The following is a 16,439-nucleotide window of genomic DNA, read 5'->3' as shown; positions in this document are numbered from 1 at the left end:
ATAATATCGTCTTCTCTTACTGAAAATGAGAAATCACAACTCATTTCTGTGTTGAAAGCTCATAAACCAGCCATTGCATTGAAGATTCATGATATTAAAGGAATAAGTCCTTCGTATTGCACACATAAAATCCTTATGGAAGAAGGTCATAAAACGTATGTGCAACGCCAACGAAGACTAAATCCTAATATGCAAGATGTAGTTAAGAAAGAGATTATTAAACTGCTAGATGCAGGTTTAATTTATCCAATCTCTGATAGTCCATGGGTAAGCCCAGTTCAATGCGTGCCTAAGAAGGGTGGCATGACTGTCATTACAAATGAGAAAAATGAGCTTATTCCTACTAGGACTGTAACAGGATGGCGTGTGTGTATTGATTATAGAAAATTAAATGACGCCACCAGAAAAGATCACTTTCCCTTACCTTTCATAGATCAAATGTTGGAAAAATTAGCCGGAAATAGTTACTATTGTTTTCTAGATGGATTTTCCGGATATTTTCAAATTCCAATAGCACCCGAGGACCAAGAGAAAACCACATTCACGTGCCCTTATGGTACTTTTGCTTACAAACGCATGCCATTTGGACTTTGCAACGCCCCTGCAACCTTTCAAAGGTGTATGATGGCGATTTTTCATGACATGATAGAAGAATGCATGGAAGTTTTCATGGATGACTTTTCAGTCTTCGGTGATACATTTGAATCATGTCTAGTTAATCTGGAACGAATGCTTCTTAGATGCGAACAATCAAATCTAGTACTTAATTGGGAGAAATGCCATTTCATGGTTAAAGAAGGCATCGTTCTTGGACATAAAATTTCAAAAGAAGGGATTGAAGTGGATAGAGCTAAAGTAGATGTAATTGCTAAACTTCCACATCCCACCAATGTTAGAGGAGTTAGGATTTTTCTAGGGCATGCCGGTTTTTACCGACGTTTCATAAAAGATTTTTCTAAAATTGCCACTCCTATGAATAAACTCCTAGAAAAGGATGCTCCATTCATCTTTTCAGATGAGTGTATCAAATCTTTTAATATTCTTAAAGAGAAACTCACTAATGCACCGATCATGATAACACCAAATTGGAATCTACCATTTGAACTAATGTGCGATGCAAGTGATTTTGCAATGGGAGCCGTTTTAGGACAAAGGATTGAAAAACGATTTCAACCTATATATTATGCTAGTAAGACGTTACAAGGAGCACAAACGAACTATACAACTACTGAAAAAGAACTCCTTGCTATTGTCTTTGCTTTTGACAAATTTCGATCATATCTCGTTCTAGCAAAAACGGTGGTCTATACCGACCATTCTGCTCTTAGATACCTATTTTCGAAACAAGATGCTAAACCAAGATTAATCCGTTGGATCTTACTCTTACAAGAATTTGATATTGAAATCCGAGATAAAAGAGGAGCAGAAAATCTCGCCGCTGATCATCTTTCTCGTCTTGAAAATCCCGAATTAGAAGTTCTAAATGAATCAGCCATACAAGACAACTTTCCTGATGAATATCTATTGAAGATAGATTATAAAGAAATCCCATAGTTTGCAGACTATGCAAATTATTTAGTATGTGGATTCCTTGAAAAAGGATTATCGTACCAAAGACGAAAGAAATTCTTCAGTGATATAAAACACTATTTCTGGGAAGATCCACATCTGTTTAAAAGTTGTCCCGATGGAATAATACGCCGATGTGTATTTGGAGATGAAGCTAGTAAAATATTAAACCATTGTCACACAGGACCAACTGGAGGGCATTATGGGCCTCAACTAACAGCAAGAAAAGTTTATGATGCTGGATTCTATTGGCCTACAATTTACAAAGACGCACACCTTCTTTGCAAATCCTGTGATGCATGTCAAAGGGCCGGAAAAATAAGTCAACGTGATGAAATGCCACAAAATGTCATCCAAGTATGTGAAGTATTTGACATTTGGGGTATTGACTTTATGGGTCCATTTCCAAAATCTCATAATAATCTATATATACTCGTAGCCATTGATTATGTATCTAAATGGGCGGAAGCACAAGCTCTCCCAACTAACGATGCACGAGTTGTAGTCAACTTTTTAAAACGTCTTTTTGCAAGGTTTGGAACACCGAAAGCTTTAATAAGTGATCGGGGTACTCATTTATGTAATAATCAACTTGAGAAAGTTCTTAAAAGATATGGAGTAACTCATAAAATCTCCACCGCATATCATCCACAAACAAGTGGACAAGTTGAAAACACCAACCGAGCTTTAAAACGTATTCTAGAGAAAACCGTAGGATCAAATCCGAAGGAATGGTCCATTAAATTAGAGGATGCACTCTGGGCTTTTAGAACAGCCTACAAAACTCCAATTGGAACCACACCTTTTAGACTTGTTTATGGAAAAGCATGTCATCTTCCAGTAGAAATTGAACACAAAGCATTTTGGGCTTTGAAGACATGTAATCTTGATTTACATCAAGCCGGACGTCTACGATTAAGTCAACTAAACGAATTAGAAGAATTAAGACATGAAGCATACCAAAATTCGTTAATCTATAAAGAAAGAATGAAGAAATGGCATGATAAAAGAATCAGAAGTTCAAAAGAATTTAAAGAAGGAGACAGAGTTCTTCTTTTCAATTCACGATTCAAGCTATTTCCTGGAAAATTGAAATCAAGATGGTCTGGACCATTCATGGTCAAAAGAGTTTTCCCATACGGAACGATAGAATTAATAAATTCAAATGGGATTGAATTTAAAGTTAATGGTCACAGAGTTAAACATTACATACATGGTCCGATGGAAGTCGACAACGAAGTTAATCACAATTTCGACACCACAGCTAACTAAGTGTGGGGAGAATCAAGTCTTTAAAGGATAATATGTATTTCTGTTAGAGTTAGATTGTCTGTTTTCGTGTAGTTCTCGAAAATGGAACCCGAATGGTCTTTCCCTAGCAGACCCTAAAGAACTAGTCTTCTCCCCCCATTCTGAATTTTTATTTTTTTTTAGGTTTTTACGAAATGAAGACTGCCTGTGAACTAAACCATGGTCTAATGCTACACGCTTTGATCACTAAACGTAATAATGACATACTACCGAGTGAATTAGTATCAGTAATAAGAGAAAGAATGGACGGAGTTAGAAAAGAATCCAGATGCGAAGATAATAAGTTACAATTTGGTAAAGGAAAATCAAAATCCGCAGCGAAAAGAAGAGCACGACACCTAGAACGATGTCACAAATGCGGAAAATGGTCACATGGAGGTAAATGTTCAAATAATCAAACATATTCAAACACTGAATTTGTTACTTTATGCAGAGACGGACCGTTCATATGTTTAGAAGAAAAGACACTGAATGCTCGAGGTTACGCCTATGTAGCCATGGAAAACCGATTAAACCGACTATCTTATGAATGGGATAGATCATATAACTAAGAAATCTATTTCACAGGTATGTCTGTACAGTTTTTATTTTTATTTTTATTTTTATTTTTAACCTTTTGATAATAAACGCTAATTTGTTCGCTAAAAAGTATTAAATTGGTATTGAATAAAATTAGGTTTGGCGACCGAAATTATTGATATCATTCAAAAATTTATTACATCACTGCGAAATTTAACGTTTATTCTTAAGGTATAAATATCTTTAAACAATCAACCCAAAATATTTCAAAAATTCGTCATGAGTTAAATTAGGTTTTGGAACCGAAATTACTTTACCGAAAAGAGGGGCGCATATTTTTGATAATATTTGATTGACTAAAGTGGGATAAAAAGCCAAAAAGATTTTTAATTTTATTTTTACCATGTTTTTAAAATTAATATTTAAATCTTAAATTAATATTGTAAACTTTGTAAAAACAATATATTTAAAATTGTGAATATTTGAAAAATTAATATAAGTTTGGTGTGAATTTATAATATGAATTTTTAAATTAAGATTGGTGTGAATTTTTTCTTATTTTTAAAATATGAATTTTTAATTTTATGCATTTCAAATTTTAAGTTTGGTGTGAATTTTTAATATAAATTTTGAATTTTATATTTAAGTTGTGTGAATTTAAAAACAAAAATTTACTTTATCTCATTAAGTTAAAAATATGATTTTTAAAATTCGTCGTAAGTTGAAGACTAGGTCTTTGAACCTAAATTGCTTTACCCGAGAGAGGGACGATAACTTTTATTATCATTATTTTTAATCTCATTGAATTAAAGTATGCCAAAAACATTAAAAAAACCCCAAAAATCTTAGCTTTTAAAACAATCGCTACAAAAAGACAAATTTTAAAATTTTGTCGAGGGACGGACTAGGACATCGATCCGAAATGACCTCGTCCTAAATAACAAGGGAAACAAAATTTTAAAATTAAGTACTTAATTGTTTTATAAGTTAATGATTATAAAAAAAAAATAAAAAAAATAAAAGCAAACTCTACGAGTCGCGGAGTTTGAAGGCTTAAATGCCACGACTCGCGGAGGGGTCGGATTACAGAAAAAAAATATAGCTGAAACAGATCAGTCCCAACCCACAAAACACACAAACACTGCGAAAACTGCTCGAAAATACCCGAAAAATACACCCCAAAATCACAATTTTTAACCGTTAATCACCAAATTTTTTACTAAAATCATGTTGAGAAGGATGCTATCTAGGAATTACTCAAGAAAAACGGTAAATTTCTACACCTAAACACCATTTAATCCGAAATTTGGTGTTCTTGAGCAATTTTTTCCCCAATTTGATTTTGATGCTTTTTAGTGTAATTAGGCTTAAATTGTTTATGTATTATGCTTGTATAACCTAGATTGATGCTGTTTAACATGATTAGAAGCTTTAAACTTCAAATTTTGAGTAATCTAGGGTTTGTGTTCTTGAGCAAATTTGGGGCTTTTTGATATAAACAGGTTATGGCCGAATAATGCCATTTGAGACTTATTTAATTGCTAGTAATGATTATTTTGACATGTTATTTGAATTGAATGCTTATGAACTTGGCGAACATTTTCATATATGCTTATTTGAAAAAGTGTAGATTTGATAAAAATGTAAAAATAAGCTTAAGTTTAATATAAATTGATAATGCCATTGTAATTATTTTGATTGATGATTTTACTGACACTAATGCATATTTGGATGCACAAAAATTGTGTTTGATGTGTTTTGCAGACTGAAAGGGGTGAATCTTCATCCCAAGCCCGCAATGCTCCTACTGAGAATGCGGAACAACAGGAGGTGGATAACTACTACAAGCAGGATATACCTCATCCAGTCATGACCTTTTTCGATATGCACTTGGAAGAGTTGCACCCGAACCTGAGATTTGACAGACTTTGGATAGATTATCCAAAATATCAAAGGGGTTTACATACTCTTCATTCTAAGGTTGTTGAGGTACCGAGGGTCATAGAATGGGGACCCTTAGAAGCTGTAGAATTGGCCGGGCCAATTAGGGAATTACTTGTACAGAGGTATGGTAATTCTACTTTTAATGACTGGGTACGTTTATTCACCATGCGTAGACCTGTATATAAAGTATGGTGTGAAGAATTGTTGTGTAGTATAGAGTTGAATGATAGGGTAGCTAGTTTAACCGATCGTTCTTTTATTAGATTTTTATTAGGCGGTTCGATGCGCCACATGTCTTTACTAGACATGGCTCAGCCTTTACGTATATATACGCCTGAGGAGTTAGCATCTGCCGATTGTAGAGGGTTGATACTAAACGGTAGAAAGATAGATGAAAATTTTGATACACACGGTGTGTGGAGTCAAATGACAAGCCATCACCGTTTCAAAGGGGGAAATTACTCTTATTTGGATATAGATAGAGCCGAATTAAGAGTGATTCATAGGTTTTTAGCCAATTCGATTACACAAAGGGGTAAGAACAAAGAAAAATTAAATGAACAGGATTTGTTTTACCATATGTGTATTCGAGACCCACAAAGTGCTGTAAGTATACCGTATTGTGTGGGTTATTATTTATCAGCTATGGTTCAGGGGATGCGACCGCATAGCATAATAGGAGGTGGTATTTTTATTACTTTGATTGGTGAATATCTCGGTGTGGATATAAGTCGGGGGGGATTATTAGTAGAAAATCCGGAACCCCGCAATACTATAGGTTTAAATGTATACCATGGTGCGAAAGTTTTGAAGAGGCGAAATAACGCCGCAGTACCATACCATGGTAGACATCCACAGGTTGAGAGAAACCAACAACAAGGTAATGTAGGAGGGGGGAATGAGATGCAAGAAATGCAAAGGTTTATAGCTTCTCAGGAATACGAAAATGCTAGACAGAGAGCATTTGAAGATTGGCAAGTTCATCAGAACCAAATCATAGCTCATTGCCAACATATAGGTAGAAACTATATTCCTACACCGAAACCCATCTTCCCTCCCTGGTCTATAGAGATGCAGCCACCATATCCTACGTATAACCCTGCCAAAGCATTCTATAGCACCTATGGTTATGCCTGGAACCCCTATTGGTACCAGTATCATCCCTAGTATACTTTTTTTTTTTTTTTTGTAATTTGTAATTATTGATACGTTTAATACTTTTGTTAATATTGTAATCATTTTTATAATTATCTAACTTTTATTCTTAGATTTTAATAATTTTTGAATGTGGGGTAATATACCAAACTTCAAAAATATGTATATATGTTTGCAGTTTATCTTATGTACACAACAGGGTAAAACAACGCATTTTCAAAGACTGACATTAAGTTCAGCAAAAGCAACTAATTTTGACGACAAGATGCAAAATATATGTGAAATAACAACAAGACGGAATGAACAAATGATGTGCACCATTTATCATTCAGCAAACAAACGCCAATATATTTGGAAACTTTGGTAAAAATTTAATCATTTTCACACTAATCACCCTCAATAATTTAAATTATTCCTGATTTCTTGCAAATGAGGGCATTGCAAGATCTTAAGTGTGGGAAGGGGTTAAATTCTTTCGGATTTTAAAATTTTTTACTTTATACACTTGGTTACAATTAAAAATACTAGTAAAGCAGTAGTTGTATTAGAATCTAGTGCTCTCTGATAATAAAGAACAGCCCTGGTCTTATATACTGACTACCCAATTCTAGTAAAATTTTACAAAATTTTCAATTAAATGAACTCAAAATCATGTTTATACATATTTATGAACGATAAAACTAGGTTTTAACACCGAAATTATTGTTACCTCGGAAAGGACATAAATTGAGAAATAAACCAAAATGTTAAAATTCATTTAAAATGGAATAGAGGACGATAAAAAGGAAAATAAAAGCCAAGTGTGGGAAAATTTACCAAGTTATCTTAAACATATGTCACATATATCTATAACAAATAACTGAAAATACTTTTGCTTTGGACTAAACTAAACTGTTTTACCCGATGAAAGAAAAGAAGAGATGGATCTACACGATGAATCAATTCCATCATTAAAAGGAAGTAAACTCTTCCGAAAAAGAAACGCGCTTCTTGATTTAGGTCATGAAGTTGTTGTCCAGGCCAGCTGTAGGTTGACGAAAAATCCAGAAAAGTCATCACTAAAATTAGCAGGAAATCCACGGACCTCAGCATTAAACAGGGTCGCCAAGTGGTCAGATTTATCCTAACCATGAGAAGGATTTATCTCGTACAATGGGGGGGCACCATGCAAATTAGCCGGATAAGACTAATGAATCAGGTCCCCAGAAAGGATAATCTCCTTAAAGATTAAAAATCAGCTTTTAAGACTGATATTACTCAATCATAGAGATTGACCTTAAAGATTGAGAATTCAAACTCATGGAATTCAATGATATCTAAACTCGAGCTTGAACGAGAAAATATTTTGATCAAAATTACAAACCGATTTGTTTTCTGAAAACCCTATTTTCAATGCATTCATTACCATTGAACGTAAAATCCTAGGAATTCACCTGGAATTCATTAGGTCACCTGAACCAAATCGGGTGTCAACCGTAAGAACGGTGGTTGCAGTGGTCAAAGACAGGATCTTGTGCCATACCGAAAAATCATAAGGGTGAGCTTTACTATTGCTCCTACCAAGGATAGTAATTGCGTCCGACACGTTATAGACCATAATTAAAAGCATGTCAGGGGACATTGCCTTAACAGTTGCTTGTTCAACGCTTTCCTTTACAACCGGACGGTAGTTTACCGAAAGGTAATATACGGAGCAAGTATACTGGACGTGTTGCTTTCCAAATACAAGGTTAGCAAGTGGGTGACACAAAACTGCAAGTTTTGAGCTAAAATTTTCAAATCTGAAACCCACCAAACCCACAAAAATATTTTGCAAACACCAGTAAAGGGTTATCCCGGAAAACTTATCTAGGGTAAAAACTAGATTTAATTTTCAAAAGATCAAATGTTTTCATAAAGATCCAATTTCCTTAATGGATCTAAATTTTTATAGTCATGTGGGACTGTAAACCATATCGTTACTACCATTGTTTATACCGCCGTATAGAAAATCACTGATGTACAAAGTGTGAAGAATAAAGAAGTGATACTAGTATTTCAAGACGATATTGCTTGAGGACAAGCAATGCTCAAGTGTGGGAATATTTGATAATGCTAAAAACGAACATATAATTCATAGCATTATTCCTCAAGAAAGACAAGCTTTTAGTTGCAATTGTTCTATTTACAAGTGATATTCGTTTAAATAATAAAAGGTGAAGACAAAAGACAGATTCGACGAATTGAAGACGCAAACGACCAAAAAGCTCAAAAGTACAAAAGACAATCAAAAAGGTTCCAATTATTGATAAGAAACGTCTCGAAATTACAAGAGTACAAGATTCAAAATGTAAAGTACAAGATATTAAATTGTACGCAAGGACGTTCGAAAATCCGGAACCGGGACATGAGTCAACTCTCAACGCTCGACGCAACGGACTAAAAATTACAAATCAACTATGCACATAAATATAATATAATATTTAAATAATTCTTATAATTATTTAATATATTATATATATTTATAAATCCGTCGGCAAGAAAGACTCCAAAGTATCTGAGCTGTAATTTCAAACTCCGCTACTCGCGGAGTTTGAAGGCCAAAAAGGCCGCGAGTCGCGGAGCCCCAATTTCAGAAAATCCCTATAAAGCTCGCGCATTCTGATCGTAATCATCATCCATTTTTCTCTTCTCTCCATATATACGATATATTTATATTTATAATTTATATTTTAATTTTAATTTTAATTATAATTCTAATAATAAGGGTATGTTAGCGAATGTTGTAAGGGTGTAAGTCGAAATTCTGTCCGTGTAACGCTACGCTATTTTTAATCATTGTAAGTTATGTTCAACCTTTTTACATTAATGTCTCGTAGCTAAGTAATTATTATGCTTATTTAAAACGAAGTAATCATGATGTTGGGCTAATTACTAAAATTGGGTAATTGGGCTTTGTACCATAATTGGGGTTTGGACAAAAGAACGACACTTGTGGAAATTAGACTATGAGCTATTAATGGGCTTTATATTTGTTTAACTAAATGATAGTTTGTTAATGTTAATATAAAGATTTACAATTGGGCGTCCCTATAAATTACCATATACACTCAATCGGACACGATGGGCGGGGTATTTATATGTACGAATAATCGTTCATTTAACCGGATACGGGAATGGATTAATAGCCACTAGAATAATTAAAACAGGGGTGAAATTATGTACAAAGGACACTTGGTATAATTGATAACAAAATATTAAAACCTTGGGTTACACTCAGTCGACAACCTGGTGTAATTATTAAACAAAGTATTAAAATCTTGTTACAGTTTAAATCCCCAATTAGTTGGAATATTTAACTTCGGGTATAAGAATAATTTGACGAGGACACTCGCACTTTATATTTATGACTGATGGACTGTTATGGACAAAAAACCAGACGGACATATTAAATAATCCAGGACAAAGGACAATTAACCCATGGGCATAAAACTAAAATCAACACGTCAAACATCATGATTACGGAAGTTTAAATAAGCATAATTCTTTTATTTCATATTTAATTTCCTTTATTTTATATTTAATTGCACTTCTAATTATCGCACTTTTATTTATTGTTATTTAATTGCACTTTTAATTATCGTCCTTTTTAATTATCGCAAGTTTATTTTATCGCACTGTTATTATTCGCAATTTCATTATCGTTATTTACTTTACGATTAAAATTAAGTCTTGTATTTATTTATTATTTTACATTTGGTTTTAACTGCGACTAAAGTTTTAAAATCAACAAATCGGTCATTAAACGGTAAAAACCCCCCTTTATAATAATAATATTACTTATATATATGTTTGTATTTTTATAAAAGTAAACTAATATAGCGTTGAGCTTTGTTTAAAAAAAAGATTCCCTGTGGAACGAACCGGACTTACTAAAAACTACACTACTGTACGATTAGGTACACTGCCTATAAGTGTTGTAGCAAGGTTTAAGTATATCCATTCTATAAATAAATAAATATCTTGTGTAAAATTGTATCGTATTTAATAGTATTTTCTGCTAAAATTAATAACTATTTTATACCACTCCGCTACCACATCATTTTCCTCCATATTAATCACTATGAAGTTTGCAACAAATGTCAAACTTCCCACGTTAACAAGTAAATTATTTGCTATTCCAACCTGGTGTTTAATGGTTAGGTCAAATGATTGAACACCTATTTTGGTTGGTTTTAATTTACCCATACCTAATCTTTTGTATAAGGAAAGAGGCATAATATTTGCACTTGCTCCTAAATCTGCGAGTCCATTATATATAGCACCATCATTAAGCAAGCAAGAAATGATAAATTAACCCGGGTCTCCTGCTTTAGTAAGTCGAGTTGGATTGTAAACCTTTTTCGGGTGTTCTTTTCTTGGTTCTTTCACTTCTATTTGAACTTCTTGTTCACATTTTTCTTTATTTCCTGGAATGGGAGGTTTGTATAAGAATTCTTCTTCATCACTCCAATTTGAATCCTCCCTATTTTCCAATTTTGATTTTTCATATGTTGTTGATAACATATTTATGTTTTCATTTTGAAGGTTTTCTTGGGTAGTGAAATTATGATTGACTTCATTGTCAATTTCCATCGGACCATGTATGTAATGTTTAACTCTGTGACCATTAACTTTAAATGCAATCCCATTTGAATTTATTAACTCTACTGTTCCATATGGGAAAACTCTTTTGACTATGAATGGTCCAGACCATCTTGATTTCAATTTTCCAGGAAATAGCTTGAATCGTGAATTGAAAAGAAGAACTCTGTCTCCTTCTTTAAATTCTTTTGAACTTCTGATTCTTTTATCATGCCATTTCTTCGTTCTTTCTTTATAGATTAACAAATTTTCGTATGCTTCATGTCTTAATTCTTCTAATTCATTTAATTGACTTAACCGTAGACGTCCAGCTTCATGTAAATCAAGATTACATGTCTTCAAAGCCCAAAATGCTTTGTGTTCAATTTCTACTGGAAGATGACATGCTTTTCCGTAAACGAGTTTAAAAGGTGTGGTACCAATTGGAGTTTTGTAGGCTGTTCTATAAGCCCAGAGTGCATCCTCCAATTTCATGGATCATTCCTTCGGATTTGATCCTACAGTTTTTTCTAGAATACGTTTTAATGCTCGGTTGGTATTTTCAACTTGTCCACTTGTTTGTGGATGATATGCAGTGGAGATTTTATGAGTTACTCCATATCTTTTGAGAACTTTCGCAAGTTGATTATTACAGAAATGAGTACCCCGATCACTTATTAAAGCTTTCGGTGTTCCGAACCTTGCAAAAAAACGTTTTAAAAAGGTGACTACAACTCGTTCATCGTTAGTTGGGAGAGCTTGTGCTTCCGCCCATTTAGATACATAATCAATGGCAACGAGAATGTAGAGATTATTATGAGATTTTGGAAATGGACCCATAAAGTCAATACCCCAAATGTCAAATACTTCACATACTTGAATGATATTTTGTGGCATTTCATCACGTTGACTTATCTTTCCGGCCCTTTGACAAGCATCACAGGATTTGCAAAGAAGGTGTGTGTCTTTGAAAATTGTAGGCCAATAGAATCCAGCATCGTAAACTTTTCTTGCTGTAAGTTGAGGCCCATAATGCCCTCCTGTTGGTCCTGTGTGACAATGGTTTAAGATTTGACTAGCTTCATCCCCGAATACACATCGACGTATTATTCCATCGGGACAACTTTTAAACAAATGTGGATCTTCCCAGAAATAGTATTTTATATCACTAAAGAATTTCTTTCGTTTTTGGTACGACAACCCTTTTTCAAGGAATCCACATACTAAGTAGTTTGCATAGTCTGCAAACCATGAAATTTCATTATAATCTATCTTTAATAGATATTCATCAGGAAAGTTGTCTTGTATGGCCGATTCATTTAGAACTTCTAATTCGGGATTTTCTAGACGAGAAAGATGATCAGCGGCGAGATTTTCTGCTCTTTTTTTATCTCGGATTTCAATATCGAACTCTTGTAAGAGTAAGATCCAACGGATTAATCTTGGTTTGGCATCTTATTTCGAAAATAGGTATCTAAGAGCAGAATGGTCGGTATAGACCACCGTTTTAGCTAGAACAAGATATGAACGAAATTTGTCAAAAGCAAAGACAATAGCAAGGAGTTCTTTTTCAGTAGTTATGTAATTCGTTTGTGCTCCTTGTAACGTCTTACTAGCATAATATATAGGTTGAAATCGTTTTTCAATCCTTTGTCCTAAAACGGCTCCCATTGCAAAATCACTTGCATCGCACATTAGTTCAAATGGTAGATTCCAATTTGGTGTTATCATGATCGGCGCATTAGTGAGTTTTTCTTTAAGTATATTAAAAGATTTGATGTATTCATCTGAAAAGATGAATGGAGCATCCTTTTCTAGGAGTTTATTCATAGGAGTGGCAATTTTAGAAAAATCTTTTATGAAACGTCGGTAAAAACTGGCACGCCCTAGAAAACTTCTAACTCCTCTAACATTGGTGGGATGTGGAAGTTTAGCAATTACATCTACTTTAGCTCTATCCACTTCAATTCCTTCCTTTGAGATTTTATGTCCAAGAACGATGCCTTCTTTAACCATGAAATGACATTTCTCCCAATTAAGTATTAGATTTGATTGTTCGCATCTAATAAGCATTCATTCAAGATTAACTAGACATGATTCAAATGTATCACCGAAGACTGAAAAGTCATCCATGAAAACTTCCATGCATTCTTCTATCATGTCGTGAAAAATCGCCATCATGCACCTTTGAAAGGTTGCAGGGGCGTTGCAAAGTCCAAATGGCATGCGTTTGTAAGCAAAAGTACCATAAGGGCACATGAATGTAGTTTTCTCTTGGTCTTCGGGTGCTATTGGAATTTGAAAATATCCGGAAAAACCATCAAGAAAACAATAGTAACTATTTCCGGCTAATCTTTCCAACATTTGATCAATGAAAGGTAAGGGAAAGTGATCTTTTCTGATTGCGTCATTTAATTTTCTAGAATCAATACAAACACGCCATCCTGTTATAGTCCTAGTAGGAATAAGCTCATTTTTCTCATTTGTAATGACAGTCATGCCACCTTTCTTAGGTACGCATTCAACTGGGCTTACCCATGGACTATCAGAGATTGGATAAATTAAACCTGTATCTAGTAGTTTAATAATTTCTTTTTTAACAACATCTTGCATATTAGGATTTAGTCTTCGTTGGCGTTGCACATACGTTTTATGACCTTCTTTCATAAGGATTTTATGTGTGCAATACGAAGGACTTATTCCTTTAGTGTCATGAATCTTCCATGCAATAGCTGGTTTATGAGCTTTTAGCACAGAAATGAGTTTAGATTTTTTATTTTCAGTAAGAGAAGACGATATTATTACAGGTAATTCAGATTCACCATGTAAATAAGCATATTCCAAATGGTTTGGAAGTGGCTTTAACTCTAATGTCGGTGGTTCTTCTATCGATGATTTATATCGATATCTGTCTTCTTCTTTTAGCATTTGAATTTCTTCTGTTGTTGGTTTATATCCATTAGCCATAAGTGTAGCTAACATTTCAGTTTCATCAATTGGTTCAGTTCCTTCTCCTAAAGAACATTCTCCTGTTCCTTGTAATTCTGGAAATTCTTCTAACAATTCTGCATGTGATTCTATAGTTTGAATATAATAACATGTATCATCTGCAGATTGCGGTTGTTGCATGGCTCTATCAACTGAAAAGGTAACACTCTCGTCCTCTATACTTAGGGTCAGTTTCTTACCGAACACGTCTATTATTGCTTTAGCTGTGTTTAAGAATGGTCTTCCTAATATGAGAGGTACTCGAGAATCTTCTTCCATGTCCAGAATAACAAAATCTACTGGAAATACTAAAGTACCAACTTTAACTAGCATGTTCTCCATTATCCCTCTAGGATATTTTACTGATCGATCGGCTAGTTGTATACTTATTCTTGTTGGTTTCAATTCTCCAAGGTCTAGTTTAGTGTATAATGAATACGGCATTAAATTTATACTAGCACCTAAGTCTGCCAATGCTTCTATTGAACTAAGACTACCCAGAAAACATGGAATTGTGAAACTTCCTGGATCTGATAATTTTTCTGGTATCTTATTCAACAGCACTGCTGAACAATTAGCATTCATAGTAATAGCCGAGAGTTCTTCCATTTTCTTTCTATTTGTGATTAGATCTTTCAGAAATTTAGCATATCTAGGCATTCCTGAAATCACATCAATGAAAGGAAGATTTACATTTATTTATTTAAACATATCCAAGAATTTGGATTACTCGGCTTCAAGTCTCTCTTTTCTCATTTTAGTCGGGTAAGGAAGTGGTGATTGGTATGGTTTAACATAAGGTTTAGCCTTAACTGTGTTATCTTCATTAACCTTTTCAACTACCGGTTCTTTTTCCTTATCTTGATCAGATTGTGGTTCTTGTGGAGTAGGAATAGCTTCATCAGAAATTATAGGTATTTCAGGTGGTTTAAGTGTAATACCACTTCTTGTGGTAATGGCTTTAGTTGTTTCTTTCCGGGGGTTAGCATTTGTATCACTAGGTAGACTTCCAGGTTTTCTTTCACCTATTAACCTTGCTAAGTTACTTACTTCTTGTTCTAAATTTTGAATAGAAGCTTGTTGATTTCTAAATGCTTGAGCATTTTGTTCATTCGTTTGTTTCTGAGATGTGAAAAATTGTGTTTGAGATTCAACTAGCTTCGACATCATATCTTCTAAATTCGGCTTTTTATCATCGGTTTGTGGTGGTTTGTTTTGAAAAATAGGTCTTTGCTGATTGTAAGTATTATTGGATACTTGTTGATTACTTGGACCTTGTTGGTTGTTGTATGAAACATTTCAGTTATAATTCTGGTTTTGATTGTAGATCGGTCTTGGCGGTTGATAATTATTCTGATAATTATTTCCAGGCCTTTGGTTATGTATGAAACATTCTCTCTTTGTTTCATTGTTAGTTCAATACTGAGACAATCTTTTGTCAAATGTGGTCCTCCACACTGCTCACAACTAATTCGTATTGAGTGGATATCTTTAGTCATCTTTTCCATTCGTCTGTCGACAGCATCTATCTTTGCAGAAATGGAATGTAAGTCATGGCTAGAATCGGCTCTAGCTGCTTTAGATGATCTAACGATATCTTTTTCTTGGTGCCACTCATGTGAGTGGGAAGCAGTGTTATCAATAATTTTGTAAGCATCAGTTGCGGTTTTCTTCATAATGGAACCACCAGCTGCTATGTCTATATCTTTTCTTGTAGTGATGTCGCATTCTTGGTAGAATATTTGTACTATTTGACAAGTGTCTAAACCATGTTGCGGACATCCTCTCAACAACTTTCCAAATCTGGTCCAAGCCTCATATAAAGTTTCATTTGGCTTCTGTGTGAAAGTAACAATTTCTCCTTGAAGTCTTACGGCTTTAGATGCCGGAAAGAATTGCTTAAGAAATTTTTCAACTAAAACGTCCCATGTATCAATCGCCCCTTCAGGTAACGATTCTAACCAATCTTTGGCTTCTCCCTTTAAAGTCCAGGGAAATAACATGAGATATATCTATTCATCCTCCATTTCTCTTATTTTAAATAGTGTACAGATCCTATTAAAGGTACGAAGATGTTCGTTTGGATCTTCCTTCGGCGCACCACTAAATTGGCATTAATTTGTCACCATGTGTAGGATTTGTCCTTTGATTTCATAATCTGGCGCATTAATGTCTGGTTGAGTAATTGTGTGACCTTGGCGAGTGCGTTTAGCTCTCATTCGGTCTTCCATACTTAGAGGTTCTAGATTTTCCATGATTGAATTTGTTGAATCTGAATCACTATAGGATTCTTATTTAATGGTTGGTTCCTCAATAATCTCTGTTTGAATGATTGGTGGTTCCGGAAGAAA

This window comes from Rutidosis leptorrhynchoides, chromosome 9 (genome assembly GCF_046630445.1).
Source record: "Rutidosis leptorrhynchoides isolate AG116_Rl617_1_P2 chromosome 9, CSIRO_AGI_Rlap_v1, whole genome shotgun sequence".
NCBI lineage: Eukaryota > Viridiplantae > Streptophyta > Magnoliopsida > Asterales > Asteraceae > Rutidosis > Rutidosis leptorrhynchoides.
This window is presented reverse-complemented; position numbering follows the sequence as displayed.